At 38.3% G+C, this 15,284-nt stretch overlaps 1 protein-coding gene across 4 annotated transcripts in view; it reads right to left on the bottom strand.

The window, feature by feature from the left end:
- The window catches only part of PHYHIPL (phytanoyl-CoA 2-hydroxylase interacting protein like), a 52,071-nt gene that overhangs the window by 9,362 nt on the left and 27,425 nt on the right, over window positions 1-15,284 (bottom strand). The gene's annotated exons all lie outside the window — the stretch shown is intronic.

The raw sequence follows: 15,284 nt of genomic DNA, 5'->3' as shown, positions 1-15,284 counted from the left end.
ACAAAGTAAAACCAATCTCTTCAAGGTATATAGATGGTGTGTGCACATACACACGCATAAAATACTTCCCCTCACAATCAAACAATCGACAAACAAACAAACAATGGTCCTTTTAGTGAGCCATAGTAAAGAGGACATATACACTGGTGTCACTTTCCTGTCTGTTTTCTCTCTATTTATTTGCCCAGTTGATACACATGGCAGTTTCTTTGAGCTTTACAGATTTCAAACTTAGGTCCTCCCTTAGTTCCAGGGCAACCTTGTTGCAGGGCACAAAATGAGTACTAAAACACAGAAATGCTAGGGGGATTTGCACTGCGTCAGACTTGAGTCAAAGGTGAATGAATAGAAAAAGAGAAGATAACAGAGAAATAAACAGGTAAAAAAAAAAGGAAAAAAAACAGAGAAGATGTAAGCGAAGGAGTGAAGAAACAAGACAAAATAACCAAATCAAACAAAAACCCGACCAAACAACAAACCAAATCTTTAGATAAGAATAGAAAGAAATAAAGGAGAAAAAGAAGATTAAAGTCTACATAAAAGAGAGAGGAAAATTCCCAAATCACATCCAGAAGAGAAACGCAGAAAGATCATGCAGCTGCACTGCCTGCAAGAGCGGTCAGAAATCCTAGTCATTAGAGAAAGCATCCTGGTCATGTAAAATACATGGTTTAGTGTTTTTACCTCCATGAGAATTCAACAGGAAGAAAACAGCATCATTTTCTTTTGTAAGTATTTTGTATTTGAAAAATGACTGAAATCTCTGCCAGGTGCACACTAAAAATGCTACATGTGATTGCTCTTCCAGGAGAAGATGGAGGTGATTCTGCTGAGGTTCTCAGACCTCCTGGTGAACTGGTTGAACTCAAGACTCCAGAGCAACAAATAACAAAATAAGGATGTGAGCGCATATACAGCCATATATATCCATGATATGTTAATGTGCAACTTCTCTTCTTCAAAGGGAGCTTCTATATTCTATATTGATGGGCTCTGACCATATAAATGGTCACGATAGTTTAAACTTCAGGAGGTAAGCAAAGCAGCACTGATTGCAAACAAAGTAACAAATGAGAAAGGATTACAGAGCATATTAATGATTGTCAAAGAGCAAAAGAACACCTGTAAATGGAAACATCTCATACACACGTTTAGATATTTGTGCTCTTGATTCTTTTACTTCCTCCTTTACTTAAGAAGTGAATAGTTTGAGTACGTGTTTACTGAAAAAAAATCTCCAAATATTTTTAATACATCTGAGAAAACAAAAACACTTGCATTACTAAGTGATAAGCAATCATCTTAAAGACTTCGAAATACAAAGAGTATGAACAGATTATGAAATAAATATCTCTGAATCATCAGCCAGCAAAATTCCAGTTTCCCTTTTATTTAGAATATGAAGTATCTGCAATATTTGCCATGCATGAATATATTTTGATACCTGTTTGTGTAGTTCTGAGTGTCAAAATGCACTGAATTGACGCACAGCATTGGAAACTGCTAATGACCGTGCACGCAGGTATTGGATCAGCCTTTCTCACACACAGATGTAATTGACTAACATGTTAACGCATCTGCTCCTCCCCTTTTTCTCTGTTGTGCTTTGAACTGGCTTTCATACTGGAAAGCATGTATGAAAGCATTTTGTCTACTTCAAAACATTTCTTCTTTATATCGGGCTCAAGTAAAGAATAACTCAACAATGGGCAACAGGAAAACTACTAAAATGACAAACAGCAGCTGAACTCCTTCAAAAATACACAGCTCACTGCAAAAGTAATGCCACCTAATTTTTTTCCATGAAAGCTGCAACAAATACAAAAAGCAGAATGACAGTATGCGATAGAGCAATTCTCAGCTACAAAGCACTATTTTTCAACACAGTCACCACCATTTGCCCAGATGGGCTAACCAAGACACATTTTCATTTTGTGGTGTGACAGCTGTGCATGCTGTCCACATCCATCCAGAATATGGTTTGCCTTTCATGTTGGTCTGCACAGTTGAAATGCACTACCCACCTCACTGTACTCACATCCACTGTTTTGTCTCCAAAAACACCCAGCAAACATCAGTAGGTGCCAATGTTCAGCATGGAGGAATTCAGTTCCACACCTTTGTTTCATTTGCACTTCCATGTCAGACACCATTTGTTAGACTGCCCCTCTGCTGTCATCTGTCACACAGTAACAATGTGGAAGGGAATACTGGTGGCAAGGTTCAACCCCTACATGGCCATACAGCCAATGTAATAAAATAGGAGGCATAACTTTTGGAGCAACCCTCGTAGCATATGTTTGCCCTAAAGCATTCAGAATTCCAGTTGAGAGGAAGTTAGTATGGCTAGGATGCCAAATAGATGGAAAATGACTTAGAACAATCTGCTTGCATGTTGGTTGTCTTGCCTCTTCACTGAGCGTACATTGATCTTCCTTTGTCAAAACATCACAACACATAAAAATCTGAAAATAAAAGTGGCATAGGAAATGTTGTTCTGAATGGCTTCGTATCAAATTAAAATAGATCAGCTTCCAATTAAAAATAGCTGCTTTGTTTTGCACATTCATGTTGGTTAAACATTGGATGCCACTGCAGGTCTCGATAGAAACACAGCTTTCTGGTTTCTTTCAGGCAGAAAATTATGGAAGAGCTAGAAGCCAGACAAACCTGCTCTTCACTGCCAAAAAAAACCTAGGCATATAATATCTGTGTGCTACAGAGACATCTCAGTTTTAACACACACACACACACACACACACACACACACAAAATCTTATTTTTATAATAAGCAATGAGCTAAAGGGCTCAGTGATTCTTGACCCTTATAAAAAAAAGTCAAAGACCACTCATATGTACATAGGTTACACTGGAAGCATAAGATATTCAATTTCTTCAAAGCCAAATAAAAACAAAACTGCAGCTTTACTGAGATCAGCTGGAGAACTGCAAGATCCATGTTTTATGGTCCTATTCACAGGCTTATCTCTCTCTACCATATCCAGAGTTAAATTACAAGTTAAATTGTCTCATCAATTTTGAAGCAGTCATGATAGTTACTGCTGCAGCTGAGCCAAAATGCTGGCAAATGGATAACAAACCGATTTTATTTATATACACACAGACACACTTAATTTAGTATTCTTATTATATCTTCTACTTACATAAATTATCTCTGAATGGGGGAAAAAAAGGCAGAAAATTCCCATTGAACATTTGTGGCTTTCATCTGTCCTTATTGGAGACAAATGATAAGGCTTGGAAATTGCTAAGTCCACGCTAAAAAGATTTGGATTTTTTTTTTAATTTTTTTTTATTTTTTTATTTGCCTCATCACTTGAAACAAGCTGTTGAACCATGACATCTGCAGCAGTGGCAAGACAGTCAAGAAAAACTGGGACACAGACACCAAATTGTAGTTAATGAGCGCTCCCAGCCACTGAATTTTTATAATTTTAGAATATTTAAATATTCTTTTTGCTCAGCTCTAAAAATGCAGAACTTTCCAGCAGAGCAAGGGAATACTTGTCTGCTCATTTTTCATTTCACCACCAAATTGTTTGTTATCCATGAAAGAAATCCTGAAAGGACAGAAAATAGAACTTGCAAGTGACTGATAGAGATATAACAGACACCCACCAAGAGGAAAATAAAACTAATACTGCAATTGTAATGAGTGGGATTGCATATACACAAGTGTGAAGTAAACCCGTGAAATATTCATTCAGCTGCAGTGATGCTCATTAAGTTAAGAAAAATTAAAAGAAAGAAGGGTCAGCTGAACCTCTTTTCTCTCTTCAGTAATTAATTAATGTTTATAAATACCTAAAGGGAGGTGGGAGGCAAATGGATGGGGCCAGGCTCTTCTCAGTGGTGTGCAGCAATAGGACAAGGAGTAGTGGCCTAAAACTTGGAACATAGAAAGTTCCATAACAACAAGTGGAAGAACATCGTTATGGAAACAGTGATGGAGCAATTGAACAGGCTGCCCAGAGGGGTGGTGGATTCTCCTTCTACAGAGATATTCAAGACCCATCTGGTCACCTGCTTACCTGTATGACCTATCGTAGGGTAGCTGCTCTAGCAGGGGGATTGGATTCATTTATCTCTTGAGGTCCCTTCCAACCCCTACAATTCTGTGATAGCAGATGACAAAAAATATCTGTAAAACATCACTGCCTACCTGCAGCTTCAATTTAGACACTAGGGGGAAGTGGCCAACAAAAAAATACAAGAAAGATTTTCATATCGCTCCTTCTTCATGGCACTGAGATTCAGCTATACCAGAGATTTACCCAATATCTGGACAAAAATTATTTATGCATTTATTAAAAACAAAACTAAAAAAAAACAACACCTAAGTAAACTTTAAAATTAAGCAAGAGGTGTTCAAACCATCACTCGACCAAATCTAAAGCTGTCCTAAGGAGTAGCGGAGAGTTAAACATCTCTCAAGTGATGTAAATGGAGTTTACACATCATGGAACTCAAACACACCAGAAGAGCAGCAAACGGAGAAGAAAGAGATAAAACAGCTTTTCCTTGCACTATTTTAAAGACCGTTGGCAGTGTTTCCTGCTAAAGCATTTTCCTTCTGTCTCTCAAGCTGCAATGTGCAGCAGTTCAATGATGGTGCAACTTACATTTTTACTTAAAGGCATTATGAATTCCACTCAACATGTAAAAATACACGTGCCTCATTTTTACCACACTGGAAGATCTCCAGTTGTGCAGACAAAAACAAGCCACATGGCTTCAAGTTTCTTTGCACTCATGAGTAAATCTTCATTGTCTTTTAGAGTTACACTGTGGGAAACATGGTTTTCTGACACTTGAGTAGCAGCCATACAAAAAATCACTATTGTGCTTCTCCTGAGAATGCCAGCACCACTGCCCTGAATCTTTGTCAACATATTCCCAAAAGATTAGTAAAAAACAATAAGGCATTTTAGGCTATCAAGTTGTGCTTTGAAAATTTCATGATCGTCCCTCCATTTAAATAGTTGCTATTAAGAAGTTTCTTTGCCTGAGGATGAAACCCTACACTTAAAATGGTCTAGATTTAAAACAAAACACAACACAAACAACACGATACCTGTTAGTGATGGCTATTTCCAGTTACAAGCCACTCTTTTCCAGCTCTAAGCCACACTGAAACATCCTAAAAGTTCACTACCACATTCCCAGCTGAGGAGATGACAATTAATTACCTGGGGACAGCAGTTTCTTAAAATTTGACTCCACAATCTTTTGCAAAATACACGTGTTCAAAACCACAGTTTAGTTTTCCAACAGAAATTCATATATCTAAGATTTCACACAAACACAGTCTTAACAGTCATGTAATCTGGTAATTTCCAAATAACTTAACTGAAGATAATTTAACATTTTGGGGTACTATACAGACAGTAAAGGAAATGTACCCTACATAGCATGCCAAGCTACCAAAAAACCACCAACTCCAACATGGATCAACAAGATTGAAAGGATACTACAGAAAAGAAAGCCTAAGTGCAGTGGCAATTGCTCTATTCATCCAAATGACAGCTGTCTGCGCTAAAGCAACTCCAAGCAGCTTCTAAATTGCTGCAATATTTTGTGCTAGGTGAGACAACTGGGAGCTACTGCACTAACTGGGAATGCCAGAAGCACAGGAAAGTCATTGATATTCCACAACCTGCAATGGGAAGAAAGCCAGTGAAACAGCTGTCATGCTAGTTCTACACCACCACAGCGTTGGCCCACACTAACCTACGTTCTCTAGGCTTGTTCAAATAGTTTATCTATGCTGCTGTTGCACAGAAGACACCACAGGAGGGGCTGCACTGCACTGTCTTTAAAAAGACACAAACAATAGTAACAGATTTTTCTGTGAGGTGTCAGCTCCATACAGGGCTGATAGTTCTTAGGCCATTTAAGTGATACTCTCCAGGAGGGCTATCCTATTTCAGAGTTCAATTTCCTACTCATAGTCACCATAAGTAGTATTTGTGCATCACTCAGTTGTGCATCTTTTCATGTTAAAAGATGAGCAAATTGATGCAGGCTACTCAATGTCCTTCTCCCACAGAATTCTGGTAAACTAACTCCTAATACAGATTTTTGTATTTATGTAAAAATATTTAAGAATATTTTCTAAGTAAGCATCCTTATTAAACTCATTCCCAACTCTATAAATCCCGTAATAGAGGTAAACGTCTCTGACCCTTCTCCTCATTTTCTCCCCATAGAATCACAGAATTGGAAGGTTGGAAATGACCTGCAAGATCATCTAGTCCAACCACCCTCCCATTCCTATTAATACCACAAGCTACTAAATCATATCTCGTAGCTCCTCAATGTCTGATATACTACTGCTGTGCATTTTCTAGTAAGATAACATGCACTCCTCTGTCCAAAATTTAAAAAGTCTTGAAAATCAAGCATTACTGGTTTATAATTATAATATGTATATTTACTGAGTCGTTTCAAAATGTTCACAAACATTTAGATTCTCACTAGTTGGTTTAACTGAAGGCGGAATTTAGCTCTTTCCTCTTAATCTACACCACTGACTTCAGCAGAAATACTACATGCACTGCAAAAGGAAAAGAACAATCCCAGACACTGTGAGCACAAGTGAGTTCTTAGTACAGTTGACCGCGGTGCACTTGATGCTATAGAAAACTGTGACAATGTAAAGTTCACTGAATTATCTCCTGAAGTGTTACTTAGCCACTGGCAGAAATTGGAGGCTGAATGAATTTATGAATGCAATACAAATTTTCTTGTTTCTGTGTTAGGGAACTTCTCTTCTCTCCTCTCCCCCCCCCACCCCCAAAAAAAGAGAAAAAAGAAAAGAAGCAGAAAACCCTTACAAAGGGCTCAACTCTTCCTCCTATGGAAAACAAATGTGTTCCACAAGTGGATCCCGTGAGACGTATCAGGTGCAGACCAATATCTCAATCCTGCAACTGACAGCAACAAATGTGCAGTTCTTAGCTCCTACCGAGCAGCGCCTCAACCTCTCCCCAGCCTCATTTCTCACTTACTGCTGTCAGCTAGAAGACTGAAACACTGTTTCCAAGTAGCCTCTCATTGCATGAAGAAGGCTCACTGATTCAGCTGCTACCTGACAAGAGGTACAGTACAGCAACCGAAAGAGAAGTATTCAACATAGTCTTGAAGGTTTGCCATCCACTTGAATACTAACTCAAATCAAATCCTCGTTTGCCCTTGCTGAAATCACTTGAATATCACATAGTTGAGATCTTGTGCTGATGGGTCTTCAGGAGCTTGCTTTCCTCAAATGTGCAAGCTTTCCACTCACACCAATGGGAATATGTGGTACAAGCATGACAAAATGGACAACCAGCACTACTACAGAACTGGTTATAGCACTAGCATTTTCTCAGCAGACACTGAATGCATTCTCAAGTTAAACAGGAAATTAGTATAACTGCAAGAGAAAGTTACTGTAATTAGTAGCAGAAAAAATAAGTAATACTTCTATGGAATAGAAATTTTGGTATAGATTCAAAATTCTCTCAAGTGGGTTTGTTGGGCTATATATAGCTCTTTGAATTTAAAAATTACAAAACCCAATCATTTATTTGATACCTAAAGACAACAGTAGATACAGCACCAAAGAAAAAGCAAGAACAAAGTTTGCTCCTGACATAATAAGATAGATTAGGCCTTAAATAAATGTTATGCAAAAGATGGCCCTCCAATTTAAAAAAGCAAGGACTGATGCGCAGATTTGATACACATTTTTTGCAATGATGCTCATGTGCATTACTGATACAATGGGCTAGTGTGGAAACCACTAATATTTTTATTATGCTTAGAAGAAACTATCAACAAAGGCCCACTCTCCTCAGGCTCACTTTCTGTTCAGTAAAGAAAGATGGTTTCCTAAGCTGGACAATCTGAGTACCTACAGTTAGCTCTCTCATTTAACTTTGCCCCAAGAAACCTAGTGCTTTTCACTGAGTAGAGAGGGAGGTCACAGAAGTTATGAGCTAGCTGAAGTTACCTTTTGTGATCATTCACTAAATTATACTCATCCATTCTCAAGCTTCTCATGATGTAACAGTATTCTCTGATACTTTGCAAGATTCCCATCAAAGAGAAAGAAGACAGAGAACAGGGGAAAAAGTATTACATCGTAGTCGATTTCTGAACTCACTCAGCAAAGAAATACACATCTCAATGAGAAATAGCCCCTGGATACTTTAAAAGGGATACACTTTTCAAGAATTATTTATCTGAATTTGAGTGCCGCACGCTTCAGAGTTTTTCTAATTACTGCACTTTCCCCTCCCCACAAATAATAGGACCAAACATCACATCTGCAAGATCAAAATACGCATGCATTTATATCTTACAGAAATTAAATAATGTACTAAATTACTTAACAGGTTTAATGCAATTAATTTAAATTAAAAAAAATAATGCATTCAATTGCAATCATTAAAATAATTTCTCTATTTCCTCTTTTATTATTCCCATAAATAAAATTCAGATAAACCACTTTACAAAAGTAGCCCACTGCTGTTATCATTCAATATTTCTGAGTCAGTGACAATTCTCCCTTTGAATTTTGACCCATCCTTATTTTAAGACAACATTTTAGTAACATTTGGTAACATCTTTAGAAGTGCCTACAACTTGGAAGAGTTTTATTCTAAATCAACCGGCTTTAAGCAAAGTCACTTAAGGGCTTCTGAAAACTTCATTGCAAATATCTAACAATTCATGCCTGTGACTGACTGAATTGTGGAAGTCTACAAGTTTCATAAACCCAAAGCCTAGGGTGAAACCTGACTAAATGTCTGATCAATGTGCAATGGTTAGTTCAGCAAGGCTGACCTCATTGTTTCATCGAGAATAAGTTCTTATTGAATATCTTAATGTCTTGGAAGTACTTAGTACATACACTCAACTCATTCAAAACTCCAGCACTTCAGTCATCCTTGTGGCTGTCCTCTGGACCTGTTTCAACAGCTCTGCATTCCTCCTGCACTGGGGGCCCAGGTTTGGACACAGTACTCCAGATGGGGCCTCACAACGACAGAGTAGAGGGGCAGGATCACCTCCCTGTCTCTGCTGTCAGCCCTCTTTTGATGCAGCCCAGAATACAGTTGGTCTTCCAAGCAGCAAGGGTACACTGCTGGCTGGTGTCCAGCTTTTTGTCCATCTCCACAGGGCTGGTCTCAATGAAATCTCTCAGTCTGTAATTATATCTGGGATTGCCTCCACCCAAGTGCAACACCTTGCACTTGGCCTTGTTAAACCTCATTAGATTCTCATGTGCATACTTTCTGAGCCTATCCAGGTCCAACTGAAAGCATCCCTCCCTCCTACTGTGTCAACGGCAGCACTCAACTTGGTGTCATCGCAAACTTGCTGAGGGTACACTCAATCCCACTGTCTGCCTCACTGACAAAGATGTTGAAGAGCACTTGTCTCAAGACTCCCTGGGGGACACCACTCATGACTGGCCTCCACCTGGGCATAAAGCCATTGACAACACCCTGGCTACAACCATCCAAACAATTATCTGCCTAACAGTCCAGTCATCTAGCCAATATACATGACAGCAAGCTTACAGTACATGGGTGATAGCTTGCTCTCCTCAGCACTTGTTGACTGCAAGATACATTTTAAAAACAAATTTTAATTAAAATGCGCATTTCTCAGCTGCCAAAAGAGAAAGAGGGCAATAAGAGATGTAAAAGGCTCTAAACCACCTTCAAGCTTAATTTAAATATCACTTAAAAATTAAGATGAACTATACATACACTTAAATGTACTTAAACTTACATATAATGCATATGGACAGTTGTAAGAAATTTCAGATTTTGAGAGCTAGTTACTTCTCCAGATTCACTACTGTAGAAGCAAATCAATTTGTTGAATGTATTTATTCATTCAGCATGTGAGCTCTGTATTGTTAGGAATCTATGAATCCTTATGAAATTCCTTATGACCATACTTAGGCCTGCACACAGGCCTGGAGTGTGGACTATTTTTGGAAGGATGCTATTTCAGTATTACAGCTCGGTATAGTCTTGCTGGAAAACAAGGAGTGACAGTTATTTGCACATAGTTTCTCCCTCTGTAGATTATTAAAAGGATGGGTTTTGGAGCAGGAAGGGATCTGGAGCTTCTTATAGTATGAGGTTTTTCTCTTCCGATGAGTAAACAAGTACAGCTCTCTCTGAGGCTGTGGAATAGCCTACGTCTCCAAGACTAACAGTGAAAGAAAACAGATCTAATAGGTGAAGGCATACTGACTGTATGACCCTGGAAAAATTGCTTGGGGACAGATTCTTATCCAAGTTACACTGCTCTAGGTCACTGGTTTAATTGCTCCAATGCTCTTCATCTAACAGCGTAACCAAGGGCAAAGCACTGCCCTTAATCTTCTACTGCTGTTAGTATTAATTGTGTATTAGAGAAACAAGCGGCCTTTTGGACATGATTTCTACTTTCACATTTCGCTGAGCAAAACAGAGAAGCAAACAAACACCAATTAGCTGATTTTAACTGATTATTAAGAACCTCACACTCATACATGTTTTACCTTATTCTTATTTGACTGGCAACAACTGGTGCCATTTACTACAGCTGCATCTTAATTAAAAACTAAAAACGTGTTACATATCTCAAGTTAGGTAATGTGAGTTCAAATCTAGCAAGGAGAGGCAGCCTCATATTCACATGAGTTTTCTTTGACCTGCCAGCTTGTCTGAAAACTGCAGCTGACTTGATTGTATAAGAAATTTCATTTAAAACCCACATTCCTTTCAAGCAAAGCGATGCCTACAGAGAAAGGCAAAACTCACCGCTTGACAGGCAGCAGGAAGAAGTCATGGCTGGGGAATACAATTTTACAAATTATTTTACTTGGGAAAGCAGGGAGCTCAATGTGAGTGGGCTTTTGTGACTCACTGGATACACAGGCAGTCTGCAGCATGAATGAGCATTTCTTTACTTCAAAGCATTGGTAATTGCTGCCTGCCTTTCACATGGATAGATTTGTAAGAAACAGAATCTGACTTTGTTTTACACCAGTTTTTGCATTTTAACTGTGATCTGAACTGTTACATAATCTCAGTAGTTGAGGAAACTTGACTCCAGCTCATCATTTTCCTGCCCTCATGGTATCTGTAACGGACAGCTCATGTAGGTTCTCTGATGCCCAAATGGAGAGGAGAAAATTCAAGCTGAAATCTTGATATAATTGAGTTAAAAGAAATGTACAACAACTCTGAATAATCAGATTCAAATCCACTGGAAATCTGCAGACCTCAATAGCACCCAAATTATTATTATTTAAAAACACAGCTTCCCTTATGAAGTCTTCTGTAGTCTTATCAACAGCTATCATATAGTTCTTGGATTGTAACAAGGAATCAATCATAATTGTGCTAAGACAAAATGAAATTACTTCCTGGAGAGGAATAGCTGCAAAACCTAACACAAATTCACTAAGCCAACAAAGTCTCTTTGGATATGTTACTCAAAAATGATTCATATTCAGATTTATTTTTCATTTTTGGATTTAGAACATATACAAGCATTGTAAGTAATGTTTTCCAATTCACGCTCCTTACCATGTGAGCTATACATAAGAAGTGTTCTAAGACACACTGAAGGATTTAGGTTCACTGTACGGTCTTTCTGCTTTCATCTCAAGCACTGCACACTTGAATTAGCACTGACAGCCTCACCAGACAGCCTAGGTAGTTTGCTGATGCTTTGCTCAAGGAACCAACCCAGAAACCAGCTGAGCATTACAGTATATACAAAAATAGAAGGAAGAGAATCAGTATTTCATTTTTCAGATGTAGGACCTAATTCTGTCTTTCCTGCACTCAAGGAGCAGCTGAGGTCACTTAGTTTGTTCAGCATAGAGGAGACTGAGGGAAGGCTTCACATCAGCCTACAGCTCTCTCATGCAGGGACTGGGGGGAAAGGCTCTGATCTCTTTGGTGACAGCAACAGAACCAGAGAGAATGACGTGAAGCTTCATCAGAGCAGGGTCAGGTTGGGTGTTACGAAAAGGTTCTTCCCCAGAAGTTGGTCAGCCCTGCAAGAGGCTTCCAAGGGCAATGGCCAAAGCACCAAGCTGCTGGAGTTCAAGGAGCATTTAGACAGCACTCTCAGACACGGGATATTAGTTTGGGTGGTCCTGTGTGGAGGAGCTGGACATTATGGTCCATGCGGGTCCCTTCCAGTGTAATGTGGGATATTCTAAGATTCTATAATTCTATTAGCTTATTCAATTGGTTGATGTTCCAGAGGATGGGGTAAAGCACTTCAAAGACAGAGGAAAGACTTGTAGTTTCAGGTGCCTCCAGCCAGGAGAGAGCAGAAAATAAGGTCTACTTATGGGCAGAGCTGAGAGAATCCCAATAAACTGTGTATGTATGAAATCCTGTGCTCAAATTTGTCCTTTAGAGAAGGGTAAGGTGGTATATGTGTCACCAAAGAACATGTGACACTAAAATTTCAGTATGTTCCACAAGCAAAGGACAACATTTTAATGTAATGCAATATTTGAGAAGATAGGGGTTTTCAGCTCCTGTGATTAGAGATGTATCTTCAAACTACATTGAAAGTTTAGAGGTTAATAATTTATCAGAAACATCACTATTCTGAAATCCATGTTTACTACTATCTAAAATATTACATTACCAGCATAACGTCCATCATAAAAGTACATCATATTATCAAATATTCCTTAAAAATAGCATGGAAACAATCTGCTACATACTCTATTCTTCACTTTACCCCTTAGTTTATATAAACTCATGTATAATTTGCTTGAGATTAAAATAACCAGAGACAGAGTATGAATCATTCCGCTGATGTTTGTTATATTTACAGTTATGGCTATCCAAGATGGAAAGAGCCTTTAAACATCTTTTCTTCCACCTGATTTCAAACTACATATGTCTTCAGCTACAAGTTCAAGTTCAAGTTCAAAAAAAAAAAAAAAAAAAAAAAAGATCTTTCTAAAACTTTATTTTCCCTAGCCAAAACTGAAGATAGATGAAATCCAGACAAATTGAAACTGGAAGAGAAAAATTCCACATTAAACACACATCTGTATGTGTAAGAGTGAATATATACAACAGACATTAGGAAAACACAGCACTTGTAAGGTCTTGATGGCACTGAGTTATGAATCCAAATTTACTTGTACGCAAAGTTTTCTCAAACATAATAGAACAGCTCAGGGAATAAATGTATAAATGTATGGAATACCTCTGGCAGACAATTCTCACAACTAGAGTATATTCACAGACAAAGCATAACATGGGAATTCCTCAGACCATGTTTCTCTGCCTAATGCTGCCAGCTGTGTCTGGCTCATTGAAGAAATAATCTCTAGACACCACTCTGTACTTGGAATTGAGAGGGCAACTCTGATAACAGTTACTTCCCCTCGTTCTGTAGGAACAAAACAGTAACACTGAACTAGTTTTAAGGTTTCCCCTTTTTTGATAGCAGCTAGAACTGCCAAGGCTCAAAGAAATTGTTGTTAGGTTATAAAAACAGTATAGCTAATCATTGCTTTTGAAAACATCCACACAAAACAGCTTACTCATTCAAGCATACATAAAAAAAGAACATTCTGTGAAAACAATAAAATAAAATGGATTAATGATTCAACTACAAACACCACTGCGAAAATTGATCAGCTACAAACACTACAATGAATTCTAAACAAACCTGTGCTGAAGGAAACACTTTCAAGGTCAAATAAAGGATTCTTCACTGTATAATGAATACAGCATGGAAATCACAGGAATTGAGGTTGGAGCAGAGCTTTCTTCTGTTCCAATATCATAAATATTTCATTTGTGCTATTTTGCCATGACACTGGCATGTTTTTATAAACATATCATGGATTGACAGTGTAAATGGTGTTTTTTCAAACGTTACTAAATATTTGGAAATAGTACTCTGGTAGGAACACTTCATACTTCTATTAAGACACAAGAAAACACAGCAGATAATTCAGATAATCCAGAATTAAAAACAGCTTTCCAAAGTCACATAAAGCACACAAGCCCATGTATGCTGGAGCATGGCAGACATACCTACAATACAAAACAGACAAAGAACAGCAAGCCCAGACTGCGCAGACTTTAAAAGATTATCTCCACAACTCTGGTTAAAGACACTGACACTACTTCAGCATTACAAATGAAACTGAAATCTACCTTGTGGGTAGATATAGTTGGGGACATCAAACCTGCTATATAGAGGTCATGAATAGTAAGAGATGGAGAAAATTACAGAGAATGTGTAAAAGAGGAGATCTTTGAGGGGAGAAAAAGGGGAAAATTAATGTGGCAGAGAATACTCGGTAGGCAAATCCAAGGTCAGGAAGATAAATTTCAGCCAGCCTTTGGAGATGATTTAAAATAATGATGACTGTCAAAGCAATTCAAAAGTGAATGAAGAAATTCTAGACATCTCTACGTAAGAAACATGATAGTCCCTCTTTTCCCTCCTTTGTGTGAGAAAACAATCTTCTTCCTGGTCAAGAACCCACGGCTCTGGAACTAGGAAGCATATTGGAAATGTCCTGTAAAAGCTGAAGCAGCCCATAGCACACAGTGATGTAGTTATACAGGCATGACTGCAGGGTAACTGAAAATTCAGAGAAGTGAGCTCAGAAGACAGTTTACCAGAGGCGTTAGAACTACCAGATTAATTAGTAGGCTGAGAAGAAAACTGCTACATACAATTTGAGATAGAAGCTGAAACAGACAAAGGAGTTACTAACAGCTTAACTTTTACTCAAGAAAAAAAGCTTTTGTATTTGAGATTGTCCAACTTCATAAATGCTGGAGGCAGTAGAATTTCTCTTCCTTAAATGATTCCTCCTGCCATTGCATTTACTAAGAACTTCCAATCTGCAGGGCTGAACACTGGCTTGCAAAGAGCAGACTGACACATGTCAGAGCGTACAAGAAGCTAAGGAATCTAATGGGCTATACCATGGAACCCAGGGCTTCTTCAGGCTACATAAGCACCTTTAGGAATGTTTGGAAAAGAGAGATCACATTTCTGTACTGCAGATGATACTAAAATGACCTGAAAACACAAATCTTGGAGAACAGGCTAAAAGTAATAAAATGTATTCTAATACAGAATAAATAAAATGCATCTGGAAATTATAATTTGAAAGAAGAGAAAACACACGCACACAGAAAGGACATTTGTGAAACAGTAACGGCTAAAGTGCCCTAGTTATAACAGCAGGTGGAAATTAACTA

This window comes from Lagopus muta, chromosome 5 (assembly GCF_023343835.1).
Source record: "Lagopus muta isolate bLagMut1 chromosome 5, bLagMut1 primary, whole genome shotgun sequence".
In the NCBI taxonomy this organism is placed as follows: domain Eukaryota; kingdom Metazoa; phylum Chordata; class Aves; order Galliformes; family Phasianidae; genus Lagopus; species Lagopus muta.
Note: the sequence above shows the minus strand (reverse complement) of the source record. Positions and strands in the feature narration are given on the sequence as shown.